At 40.3% G+C, this 14,117-nt stretch overlaps 1 protein-coding gene across 1 annotated transcript in view; it reads right to left on the reverse strand.

Moving 5' to 3' along the window:
- The window catches only part of LOC132397303 (prostate stem cell antigen-like), a 34,358-nt gene that overhangs the window by 10,576 nt on the left and 9,665 nt on the right, over nt 1-14,117 (reverse strand). The window lies entirely within an intron of this gene.

A 14,117-nucleotide genomic window follows, 5' to 3' on the forward strand; every position in this document is an offset into this window, starting at 1 on the left:
GAGCCCTTCATGATGGATACTGCCTTCTTGAGAAATCACCTTTTGAAGATGTCCTCATTGATGGGCATGTGCCCATGATGGCTAGGTATACAATCCTCTGAAGCCTCTTACAATCCTGTGCCTTGGTGCCTCCATACCAGATGGTGATGCAACCAGTCAGAATGCTCTTAAATTTTCCAGAGCCTTTGGCGACATACCAAATCACCTCAAACTCTTAATGAAATATACCTGCTACAATGCCTTCTTCATAATTGCATCAATATGTTTGGCCCAGGATAGATCTTCAGAGATGTTGGGATCCAGGACCTCAAAGCTGCATAACCTTTCCACAGCTGAAACCTCGATCAGAACTGCCTGTGTGTTGTTCCAATTTCCCCTGCCTGAAGTCCATCATCAATTCCTTAGTCTTACTGATGCTGAATGTGTGGTTGTTGTCTGACACCACTTAACCAGCCAATCTATCTCACTCCTGTTTGCTTCCTCATAACCATCTGGGATTTTGTCAACAATAGCTGTGTCATCGGTGAAGATACAACTTAAAACGCTTTCCAATGAAGCATTCTAACTGGTTGCTTCACTGTCTGGTATGGAAGGGCTATGCACAGGATTGGAAAAAGCTGCAGAAAGTTGTAAATTCAGCCAACTCCATCAAGGGCACCAGCATCGATACTTTTAAAAGGCGATGCCTCAAAAAAAATGGCATCTATCATTAAGGACCCCATCACCCAGGATATGCCCTCTTCTCATTGCTACCATCAAGGTGGTGGTACAGGAACCTGAAGGTACACAATCAGTGTTTCAGGAACAGTTTCTTCTCCCCCACCATCAGATTTCATAGCGGGCAATAAATCCATGAACACTGTCTCACTATTTTTTCCTCTCTTTATGCACAATTAATTTAATTTTCTAATATATACCTATTATTGAGATTTATAGTTTTTATTACGTATTGCAATGTACTGCTGCCACAAAATAAGTTTCTTAACATACAGTATGCCAGTGATATTAAACCTGATTCTGATTTATAGGTCACATTTGAGCTCTGCCTAGCCACACAATAATGGATGTAGAGGAAGTAAATCAGTGGGTGAAACACACATCATTGAGTTGCACCCTTTGTTAATTGTCAGCGAGGAGGAGATTTAATTTCCGATCTGCACTGTGGTCTCTCAATGAGGATGTCAAGGATCCAGTTGCAGAAAGGAGGTACAGGTACCCAGGCAGAGGAGCAGGTTTTGAATTTTGTCACTGCTGTATTAAACTCTTCTCTTGCCTAGGTGCTTACTACCGAAATATTGATCAAAATATTTAATGACCTTTCTGCTGATTTCGTGGGATACATTCCTGAAGCATCTTTCTTCAAACGTATATTTTTAAATAGTAAAAAATACTTTTACTTACCAAGTAAAGCAAAGTGGAGAATAGAAAATATACGAGTTCAGATACTATACAAGTAAAAGCAGAATAATATAGTAGTCTTTACTCAAGATACTCAAAATTGCTCCACCCTAATATACCAATTTATGTTTTATGTTCCCTGTATTTTCATAATGTAGTCTTTTAGAATTAGATTAGCAATTTGAGGCCAATATTTATTAATTTTAGTGAAATGGGAATTGTTAGGACAAATCAGATCGATTACTTTTAGTGAAAAGAAGTAGGGAAATATAAACTGATTGTTGTCAACCTCTAAAAATATAATAGATCACATCTCAGTTTAAAATAAATAAAACCGCTGCTGCAGTTAAGTTGGTTAATCAACCAATTTAATTTAGTTTAATAAATGGGTATTTGATTGTACATATTTAATGCAAACATCTAAACCTGTCTAAGTTTCACTAAATGTTCATGTTTACATTTTGTTATAAAAGGCACAATGCATTGTTAAAAAATAAATTCTGCTACTTTCAAACTCAAGGTGAAATTCAATCTCAGTCTTCAATGGATCAGATCACTGTGTTTTAAATCATGGGATATATTTTGCTCCACTATTTTAGTGAAAGAAGACACAAGTGTTCATGCCTGTGTCTTATCCTCATAAACACATCCAGGTTTATCTAAAAATATTTAATAAAATATATATTTTATTTTATATGGTGTTACTTGAACAAGCCCCAAAGAGCTTCTTCTGTCATAAATCCAGGAGTAAAATTTTAAATTCCAAATATTGAATATTGATATTAACATTTGACATGTATGGTGAAGTATCTCAAGTGATTCAGAAGCACTAGTGTTTACTAAGTTTTCAAGACGTCGGAATGTTACGCTTGGAGCCTTTCCATTCTTATACTAAATTCACAAAATAATGAGAAAAAGTAAACCACTTTGGAGGAAAAGAGGGAATTCTTGAAAAGCTATGAAATATATTATTGATTTTTAAATTCTCATTGTATTATATTACTAGAAGAGAATTGCAACAACTTAAGATTTTGAATGTAGATGGACAATTAACTATTTTACAGAACAATACCTGCACACCAAACTTTTGGACTCTTATGAACCAATCAGGTGGTTTTCCTCAAATTAATGATATTTTTCCCCTTCATGGAGAACTATAGTTATTAATTAAGCAACAACCAAGCTGCAAGTCATATGATAAATCAAGATTCAGGATTGTTTAGTGTCCATTTCCTGTACAAAAGTGTAAAGGAAAATTAAATAATTGTTACTCTGGATCTGATGCAACACACAAACAAAAAAAAAACACCAAAGATAAAGAACACGGTAATAATTAAAATACACAATAAATATACAGTAAAGTGACAGTAGGTTGTACATAAGTGACTGACAGGAAATAGTAAAGTAGTGGTGGAATGAGTTGGAAGAAGTGTTGATCATCTTACTGCTTGGGGGAAGTAACTGTTTTTGAGTCTGGTGGTCTGGCATGGATGCAAAGTAGCCTCTTCCCTAATGGGAATGGGGCAAATAGTCCGTGAGCAAGGGTGAGTGGGATCTTTCATGATGTTATTGGCCCTTTTCCAGCATCTTTCTGTGTAAATATCCTTAATGGTGGTTAGGCTGTTGGCAGTGATGTTTTGGGTAGTTTTGACTTCCTGTCCACTGCGGTGCAGTTTCCGTCCCAAGCAGTGATGTAGTTTGTTAGGATACTTTCAACTGCACATCTGAAGAATTATGTGAGTGTGGATGTACAAAGTCCAGCTCTCTTCAGCCTCCTCAGAAAGTCGAGGCATTGGTGAGCTTCCTTGACTGCGTAGGACATGTTCTGGGATCATGAGGGTTTGTGTGTGATATGCATTTTCAGGGGTTTGAAACTGCTTACAGTTGCCACTGTTGTGCCACCAGTGTAAAATGGAGTGTGAGTGGTGCGAGCTGTCCTGAAGTTAATAACCATCTCCTTTGTCCTGTTTACATTAAGGAAAAGGTTATTTGCCTGGCCTCAAGCTCTCTGCAAACTGTCTCACCGTTGGTGATGAGCCCCACCGTTATGATGTCATTGATGAACTTGATGATGTGATTGCTCAGGTGTTTGGTCATGCAGTAATGTGAGCAAAGTGTACAGCGATAGGCTCAGCACACAGCTCTGGGAGCACCAGTGCTGAGGATGATTGGGAGGGTTGAATGGTTGTGCATCCTGACTAACTGAGGCCTGTTCATTAGAAAAGTGGTGCAAGAGGTGCTACCCCTCCCTTGACACCCCATACATACTGATTTATATATCAATACAGTATAACATATGGTATATATAAATCAATACAGGGATATGGGCTAGACCCAGATAAATGAGATTAAATTAGGTAGGCAACCTATTAGCATGGACGAGTGGGATTGAAGAGGCTGTATTACCCTATGACTTTTTATTTGAAGAACCTACTCCCAGAAAATTATCTTCTGCTTCGAGGCATTGAGAAGGAGAAACAGTATATAAAGTTTTCCCAACTACTTCCTGGTATCCATGTTGAGATTATATTCAGAGCCATAGAGTCACAGAGTCATTCTATTTTACATTAATTATTTTATTTAGAGATACAGTGCAGAAAAGGTCTTTCTGGCCCAAAGAGATGTGCCACACAGCAACCCAGCTATTTAACTCTAGCCTAATCACAGCCAAGTCCAGCTCTTTGCCTTCACATGTGGCTTAGCTAGTAAGCCCGGTAGAACCATTCCTACTGACAGGAGAAGAGGCAAAGGCAGATTATTGGTGCCTTAAAACCAATTGCTCTGGACAGATGAGGCTCATCAGCCATGGTTGGTAGCTCCAGTACAAAAAGGAAAACCCTGATCTTGAACCTCTGTTGCCTTGTGGCTATAACTATTCCTAGGGAAGACTCCTGGGGTCCCTAAGACAGTCCTGCATTGAGTTCAACGCTGACTGGCAACTCCTGCAATGCCACTGTGTCAGACTCTGCCGTTCCTTTCACTGCATCAACAATGCGGAGAGGGGGAGCCTGCTGCGTGGGCAACATCTTGCTCTATATATTGTACTGCTCTAGCTTGCGAATTATCTGATGGCTCAGCACCAACAACATAGACAGAGAGGACGCAACATCCATGGTTGACCCCAACTAACAGAGAGAGTCTCTTCAATCACAGGACAATTTACAATAATCAATTAACCTACTAACTGATACATCTTTGGTCTGTGAGAGGAAACAGGAACACCAAGTGGTCACAGGGAGATCGTACAAACTTCTTACAGATGGTGTTGAAATTGAACTCCGAACTCTGATGCCTCAAACTGTAAGGCTAGCTAGTTCATGCCAATCAAGGTGCCTCATCCAAGTTAATCCCATTTTCCAGTGTTTGCCCCATAACCTTTAAACCTTCCCAATCGATGTACCTATCTGACTGACTTAAAAGTTATTACTGTATCTGCTTCAACCACTTCCTCTGCCACCTGATGTTACATAAGATACCCCATTTGTGTAAAAAGGTTGTGTAAAAATTTCCCCTCTCAACTTAAATTTATGCCCCCAGCTCTTGATTCCCCAACCCTGAGAAAATAACTAAGTGGATTCACCTTATCAATGCTCCTCATAATTTTATATTCTGTACCTCTATATCACCTCTCCAAAGAAGAAAGTCCTAATCTGTCCATTCTCTTCCTATAAATCAGACTCTCAAGTCTTAGCAGCATCCTTGTAAATCTTCTCTGAAAACTTTTTAGTTTAACGTCTTTCCAGATGCAGAGCAACCAAAACTGTACATAAAGCTCCAAATAGAGTCTCACCTGTGTCCTGTAAAACTGCACATAACCTCGAAATATTTATACTGAATGCTCTGATTTATGAAGGCCAGTGTGCCAAAGCTTCTGCACAATCCCATCTATCTTGAACTCCACTGTCAGTAAACCATGTATCTGTAGTGCAAGGTTCTACAGCAATCTCCAGGGTCCTACCATTCACTGTAAAAATCCTTCCTGGATTTGTCTTTCAAAAATGCACACATTTTAATGCACATTTACACTTGTTAATGGTCTTACATTCACTAAAAAGAGTACATGGAGAGATTATTCCTGAATTGCAAGCTCATGAATTGAGTTTCAACCCAACTGAAATTAAATCTTAGACAAATGTGCCCAAATATACTGAAAGTATATTTTATAAGTAGTCAAAATATGAACTGTTAAATTCCTTAAGCATGACAAGAATTACATTGAACTTAAGACTAAATTTTTAAAATACAATTACCTGTACTTATGCCAAGGCAAATGGCAGACAGAAGAAGCAGAACAACCTTCATTTTGCCTCACAGTTTGTGGAAGACCTTGTGGAAAAATAAACTTCTCTTATAAATGTTAGGAGAAAGTGTTATTGGTAATTGTTGCTGTGTGATTAGGATCAATTTTCATGATAAGATCTATTAAGCCCAAGGTAGGCATTTAAATAGCATAAACATGTTTAACAATGTTTGTTTTTCATTGCCTAGAGATTAATCTTTCATTGTAATACACAGCAGGTGCTATAAGATTTCACCAATTGATGTGAATGTCAGTATATTGCATTTTGAATTTGACCATCTAGGTAAAATCAATCAATGTTGTTCATAAAGTAATGTATATAGCATAGTCCAACATAGGTAACCCCCCCTTCACCACCCACCATTGAGGTCATCTACATGAAGCATTGTTGCAAGAAGGCAGCATCCATCATCAGGGACCACAACCACCCAGGACACGCTTTCTTTTCGCTGCTGCCTCAGGACTCACACCACCAGGTTCAGGAACAATTATTACCCCTCAGCCTTCAGGCTCTTTCACCAAATGGATCACTTCACTTGCCCCATCTTTGAAATGTTCCCACAACCTATGGACTTACTTTCAAGGACTCTTCATCTCGTGTTCTCAAAATTTATTGCGTATTTATTTATTTGTTTTCTTTTTGTATTCATACACTAGTTGAAAGCTACCAAATGGCTAACGTGAGGGGACATAGTTTTAAGGTGCTTGAAAGTAGGTACAAAGGGGATGTCAGAGGTAAGTTTTTCACACAGAGGGTGGTGAGTGCGTGGAATGCACTGCCAGCGAAGGTGGTAGAGGTGGATACAATAGGGTCTTTTAAGAGACTCTTAGATAGATACATGGAACTAAGAAAAATAGAGGGCTATGCAGTAGGGAAATTCTAGGCAGCTTCTAGAGTAAGTTAGAGGGTTGGCACAACATTGTGGGCCAAAGGGCCTGCAATATGCTGTAGATTTTCTATGTTCTATGAAGGCCCAAGTTGGTGTGGTCTTTCATTAATTTCTAACCATTAGTTTCATTAATTTCTGATCAGCATTTGTTTCTAACCATTTACTTTTCAGTACATGAAGGAAGATGGGGTGTATGTGGTGTACAGGGAAGGATAGCCTTTCTGCTGAAGGGACTTCTCATGTCCAAAGGCTCACCTTTGTTCTCCACCAGACACACAGCTTTCACCTGTGCTCCAAGTAGCTGTTCGCATGTGACAGTAGTCACAGTCCAGTACACCACTTCGATAGGTGGGATAAAGCAGGCGAGGGTAGACGGAAGCCTCATACCCCTATGAGATGAGGACATTTCAGTCTTAGCATGCGAAGTCAGCTCCAGCAGACTGGTGGATGAGTGAGATCCAACAGCCTGGGAGGCGGCTGAACGACGCTCCATGGAAATCAAAGGGCACGACGGCACAGATGAGGTTATGATCATTCACTGCAAACAATGAAGACCCGATTGTGTCGCTTGATCGAACCACTGGACCCAGACTTCTGAGTTTGAGAGAGTGGAACTGTTCCAGTACAATGGCTTTACCACTTCAAAAAAACTCTCCCGCACAGGTTTCCTGTCATCATCGGACAAGGTGGACAATCACCACCTGAAGAATTTGTATTTATCTAGTGCCTCCTATAAAGAACAATCTATCAAGAGGTATTCTTTATATTTTGCAGGAAAATGCTTTGTGAAGTTTGTATACACAAAAACTGAAAATACCACAGATTACAGGAGAGATTTGTAGTAATTTATCACTTCTAATTCAGTAAAGCACCCCAAGGTACTTCATAGGAATGATAACAAACAAAATTTAACACAAGGCCATGGAAGGAGATATGGACCTGATGCAAGGTTTCAAACCAAAACTTTGACAATTCCTTTCCTCATACAGATGCTACTTGACCTGCTGAGTTCCTCCAGCAGATTGCTTGTTGCTCCCTATTCAGTAGTCTGTAGACTACTCATCATCAAAGTTCTTAGTAGCACTGAAACTATGAAGAAACCAACACGGAATCACATAAATCAGAAGCAGGAGTAGGTCACTCAGACCTTCCAACCTTCTTCATCATTTAGCAAGATTGTGGCTGATCTTGTAACATTAACTCTGCATTCTAATCTCCCCAAGATCCTTCGTCAGGACTCACGAAGGGTCTCAGCCCGAAACGTCGACAGCGCTTCTTCCTATAGATGCTGCCTGGCCTGCTGTGTTCCACCAGCATTTTGTGTGTGTTACAGGAAGGATGTGGCGGCCTTGGAGAGGCTGCAGAATGTGGTCTGGATCAGAGATTACAAGCTATCTGGAGAGGGTGGTTAAACTTGGATTGCTTACTCTGGAGCATGAGAAGCTGAGGGACGACCTGATAGAAGTATACACAAATGTGAGAGGAATGCATGAAGACAGCCCTTGGACAGGTTGGAAATGTTACATGCTAGAGGACTCAGCTTTAAGGTGAGGGGAAAGTTTAAAGAGAACTACGAGGCAAGTTTTTATTTTTTTCAGATACTGTTAGGTGCTGGAAATAGGCATGGGAAATGTCAGAAAATGTAAGAGCATTTAAGAAGCATTTAGACAGGCATATGAATAGGCCAAGAATGGAGGGATATTGACCATCTGCAGGCAGATAGGATTAGTTTGGATTGGCATCATTTTAGCATGGATGTTGTGCTGATGTGCCTGTTTCTATGTTCTAAATAAACTTCTTTAATGAACTACTTAAGGTCAATTTCAGCTCTGCATCCATACGTTTTGCTGATTTGTCTTTCAGCAAAAAAAAAGTTGATTTTCCAAATGGAGCCATTGTAGAAGTGGGCCATGTTTTCAGGTTTGTGGACATGATTTGCAGAATTGCCCCAGGACAAAGCAAAACAACTTCTTGTCCAGCTTTGGGTAACTGAAATTTGAGAAGTGGTCACCCGAATCACAATCAGGAATAACTGAAGCATCTGCATATTGAAATAGATAGGCAGAGGAGGGATTTTCTGGCACCACTTGAGGGATTGGTGTCAGGAGTGAGAAAGGTTACACATTAGCATTCTATAGTGACATTCTTAGCCCTACTCCTGAAGGCAGCATTCTTGGCTTTTGTGATGAGAAAAAATAATTTTAGAAACTGTTTTGTATCTTTTAACCACTTTTGGCAATGGTGAACTTCTGAAGTTGAAGAGTAGTTTTGAAAGTTTATCTTTTCAAAGTTCTAGTTGAGATTGTCGCTAACGTACTCCACAGTAAAACAGGGTTTTGGCCTCCTCTCCATTGGAGGTATCAAGCATAGACTTACTTATATCGTAATTTACTTTTGTAATTTATATTAATGTTATGTATTTGCACTACAAAACAACAAATGCCATGCCATATAAATCAGTGATAATAAATCTGATCACAAACAACATTGGCGGATTGATCTACACCTGCCCCTACACTTTCTCCTTCAGTACCATTCAGGGCCCCAAACAGTTCTTCCAGGTGAGGCAATACTTCACCTCTCAGCCTGTTGGGGTCATCTACTGCATCTGGTGCTCCCAGGGTGCCCTCCTGTATATTAGTGTGACCTGACATAGATTAGGAGACCACTTTACCAAGCACTTACACTCCATCCAGCAGAAGAAGTGGGATCTCGCAGTGGCCACCCATTTTAATTCCACTTCCCATTCCCATTCTTTTGTGTCAACCCATGGCCTCCTCTACTGTTGTGGTGAGGCCACACTCAGGTTGGAGGAGCAACACCTTATATTCTTTCTGGGTAGCCTCCAACCTGATGGCATGAACATCAATTTCTCACACTTCTTTTAATGTCTTTCCACCCTGCCCCTCCAACTTCACCATTACCCAATTCCCTCCCTCACCTTATCTCCTTACCTGCCCATTACCTCCTTCCCCTTTTCCTTCTTCCATGGCTTTCTGCCCTCTCTCATCAGATTCCCCCTACTCCAGCCCTCTATCTTTCTCACCAATCAACTTTCCACCTCTTTACTTCATCCCTCCCCCTCCCGGTTTCACATACCACCTTCTCACTCTGATTCCTCATCTTTTTCTCTCCAGTCCTGCTAAAAGGTGTCAGCCCAAAATGTTAACTGCACTCTATTCCATAGTTGCTGCCTGGCCTGCTGAGTTCCTCCAGCATTTTGTGTGTGTCGTCTGTGATAATAAATCTGAATCTGAATCTGGAAGACTAGGCGATCTTGAGTGCATGTCATTTCAACTCTCCTACCCATTCCCACTGTCCTGGCTGTACTCAGCCTACTCCATTGCTAAGGAGAGGCCAACCACAAAATGGAAAAACAATATTTCATACACATTTTGTTTCAGCAGCTTACAACTGAATAGAATGAACATTGAATTCTCCAGTTTCAGAAAGCCCACAGCATCACTGTTCTCCTGCACACATACACCTGTCCACATAAGTTTCTTCTCCCTTTGTTCATTTTTCCCATCCCATTCCCTCCTCCTGTTCCCTTCCCGGTTCCACTTGCTCATCACCCACTCCTCATCTGGTTACATCTATAGGCAGTCTGCCTCTAAAAAAAAATCTCATTTGCTAAATGAGGAAGTTTATGTATCGTGTTGTAGTTACTGTTGCTATTCTTGTTGACATTAAGTAGAAAATTAGGGGATAATTCAATACTCAGACTAAATTTTATGCTTTAATTTACAAGCTACATACTTTGCTTTCTTCAGGCCCTCAACACTTGTATTATAATGTTAGAGGCAACCTGTTCCTTGTTTAGCCAGAGTTATTATAACAGCTACAAATCAATTTCCTGTTACTCAGTTTGAGATCATTTCACAACAAAGAAAATGAATGAAGGAGTAGAGTCCAATTACTCTAATGTACATGGGGGGTAAATTTTTAAAAAGATTGTGGAAATAACTTAATAACGATTTTGAAAATTGTCCATAAAAGGATATCATGGAATTATTAAGAGAAGTTTCAACCAGATGAAATTGATTGAATTTCTTGAAGGAAACACAGGGAAGGTTGATCAGTCTGTTATGCTTGATGAACTGAGAGATTTCAAAAAAAAAATCAAAAATGGTTTCTAATTGAAACACATCTAAAAGAGCAGTTGAAATTGCTGCATCAATGGAAACAGCAGGCAGAGACACAGTTGAATAGCAAACAGGAGTGAAAGTGTGTGTGAACAAAATTGCAATGTCTAAACAGAAACCTGCCTGGCCAAACAAATTGTATTACTGTTGTGGCAGGGGCTCGCATTCAACAGATCAATGCAGATTTAAAGGTGAAATTTGCAGAAAGTACAGCAAAGTAGGACACATGCAAAAAGCATGACCGGCAGATAAAAATAAGTGGACTGCATAGAGAAGAGAGAAAGATTAAAAGTCAAGTTGCAGTTTCAAAAATAGTTTTAAACTGCACGCTGTTAATGAAAAATCTGATAATGATGAGAGGGATATAGAACTATATAGCCTTGAGATTTACAACGTGAAAACTAGCAACAGACATGCAATATGGTTACACCAGAAATGAACCAGAAATTAATTAAAATGGAAATCGAAACTTGCTCAGTTGCTCCATTCCCATTCTGATATGTCTATCCACGGCCTCCTCTACTATCAAGATGAAGGCACACTCAGGTTGGAGGAACAACACCTTATATACCGGCTGGGTAGCCTCCAACCTGATGGCATGAACATTGACTTCTCTAACTTCCATTAATGCCCCTCCTCCCCTTCTTACCCCATCCCTGATATATTTAGCTTTCCCTCCTCCTTTTTTTCCTCTCTTTCTGCCCATCACTCTGCCTGTTCTCCATCTCTCTCTGGTTTTCCCCTCCCCCTTTCTTTCTCCCTAGGCCTCCTGTCCCATGATCCTTTCCCTTCTCCAGCTCCGTATCACTTTTGCCAATCACCTTTCCGGCTCTCAGCTTCACCCCACCCCCTCCAGTCTTCTCCTGTCATTTCACATTTTCCCCTCTCCCTTCTATTTCCTCTCTTTCCTTTCAGTTAGACCTGACGAAGGGTCTCAGCCCAAAACGTCGACAGCGCTTCTCCCTATAGAAGCTGCCTGACCAGCTGCATTCCACTAGCAACTTTTGTGTGTGTTGCTTGAATCTCCAGCATCTACAGATTTCCTCATACTTGCTCAGATGTTTCAGTCATCCCACAAAATGAGTTTGAACGGCATTTCAAAGATACCAAAATGAAGCCTGTAGATATCCAACTAAGAACTTATACTGAAGAACAGTTACCTCCTGTGAGACATTCGTAACAGTACAACCAACAAGCTACATTGAGCTTATATGTGGTAAAAACAGAAGGAACAGCATTGTGGTGGTGTGATTGGCTGAGACAACTACAACTTGATTGGAGATTCTTTCACAATGTCTATCTTTGATATCTCATCTTTTCCTTTTCAGGAGGTAGGGGATTTTTTTTGATGATCCTGACCTGGAATTACACTCTGAATTCGGTACTTTGCGGGAATGGGATCCGCTCTCAAGACCTCGCAACCAGCCGCTTTTTGATATCCAAGGATGCAGGCTGGAAGACAAGCATGCTTTCAGGATTCCGGGATTTCATGGTTCTGGGAACATGCTGATTCTAGGCCAGTGCCCCTGTCAGATGTGTCATGGGAGAACACAGAACATTGGGAACAGCGAGTTAGCTGCCAGGGGTTGTTTGCCCAGAGAGTGCTGACTCTCCAGGCGCAGAGCTCGGAAAAAGCGACACAGCAGACTTTTAACATCATAAATCAGCGAGATGTTTGTTATGTGTCCCCTTGTGCTGTGAAATGGAGACACCTCTTTTTCCCTTATTAGGAAGGGAGAGAGCCTGTGGCATGTCAAATTATTGGGTGAACAAGTAGATTTTGGGATAAGAGTCTGTTTCTTTACTGAAGCTTGAGTGCTCAGTGGAAGGTTCTGATGCTTTTTTTGCTGGTGAGAGTGGGGGGGGAGGTCATTGTCTTGTTGCTGTTTGTGCATGGGAGGGAGGGTTGGGGGGTATTTGAGGTTCTAACATTTTAACTGTCATTCATTCTCTGGGGCACTCCTCTGCTTTCATGATGTCTGCGAAGAAAAAGAATTTCGGGATGTATATTGTATACATGAACATTCTCCAAAGAGAGGGCAAAACAGGTGTTAATGTCAGCTCTGTGTCTCTTACTGGAAAGCATATTCGACCAAGGAAGGAGCATGCTGCTCAGAGGAATTGTGAAAGTGAAGAAATCAGTGGTTTGACTACAACAGTTTTTGTAGTGAGAAAGCTTCTGATATGTTAATCAGGCAGTTACTTGTGAATTGTGGCTTGGCTTTAAGGAGGAAGGAAGTTCAAGGAGCTTCAGGGAAGTTGCAAGCATTCGGCTTTTGTGAGTATAAAGAACCAGAATCTACTCTGCATGTATTAATATTATTGCATAAACTTCAATTGAAAGACAAAAAGCTGCTTGTAAAAATAGATTCAAAGACCAAAGCCCAGCTGGATGAATGAAAGGCCAAAAAGAAAGGGGTCATTGGAGATAGGAAAACAGAGGATTTGTCAGGTGATGAGGCAACCAAGAGGAGAGATCCGATCATAAAGGAAGCAATAGAGGGATTAATAAAGAGAATACTCCGGGCAGCTAAATGCTTCTTCCCAAAATCAAGATGCACAAACTAAAAGAAGAAAGAGGAAAAAAGAAAAGACTTCCAACACCACACCCCTCATCCCCCTCGTCAGGAAAGACATTATTCCACAAGAGTAAGAAAGCCTCTATAACAATTAAATCTTTAGGCCAGAATGGGACAATAAAAAATATATTATGCTGTCTATGTCTGTATATAATAGTTCTATTGTATAGTATACTGTGTATCTAGTTGAGATGCATTGTCTATTGAATTGAAGTTTATAGCTAAGCATAGAAGAATGTGTATTTAATATTTCAGTAAAATTTCAGTAATCTTTTATATATTGGTTAATTAAGCATTCATTTAAATAATTCATTATGGATTACATGTACAGCCCTATCTATCCTAATTATATGCGGGGGATATGTTCCTTGCAGTCAAAAGACAAAAGCTGTACCAGAAGGCAACATTTGTATTATATTTCATCAATTTAAGGTAATATTCAATGTAATAAATCATAGAAAGTTAACATACTAGGGTGTACAGTACTCACCAACAGTGGCTTCAGGAGATGAGTGGTGTTGTGGTGTTGGGCAGCTTTACATGGATGAGGTGGAGGGTTGTGTGTCATCAGGAACATCAAGGACAGCAAGGGGGTGAAGAAAGACTCACAGAACTCTCACAGGCCTGACCTCTTTCCAGGATTTATCAATGTTGTTGATGGCATGTCAGATGTTGAAAGACTTTCACCATTCCCTCACCCTTGGTAAACTCCAGGGATTTTCAAAATCATCTGTTGCTTGCAGCATCTGAGAGATAGTTGGCCGTAAAAAATATGTCTGGAATGTGGATTTCACACCTTGGTTGA

The sequence above is a fragment of the Hypanus sabinus genome, chromosome 1, assembly GCF_030144855.1.
Source record: "Hypanus sabinus isolate sHypSab1 chromosome 1, sHypSab1.hap1, whole genome shotgun sequence".
Lineage (NCBI taxonomy): Eukaryota > Metazoa > Chordata > Chondrichthyes > Myliobatiformes > Dasyatidae > Hypanus > Hypanus sabinus.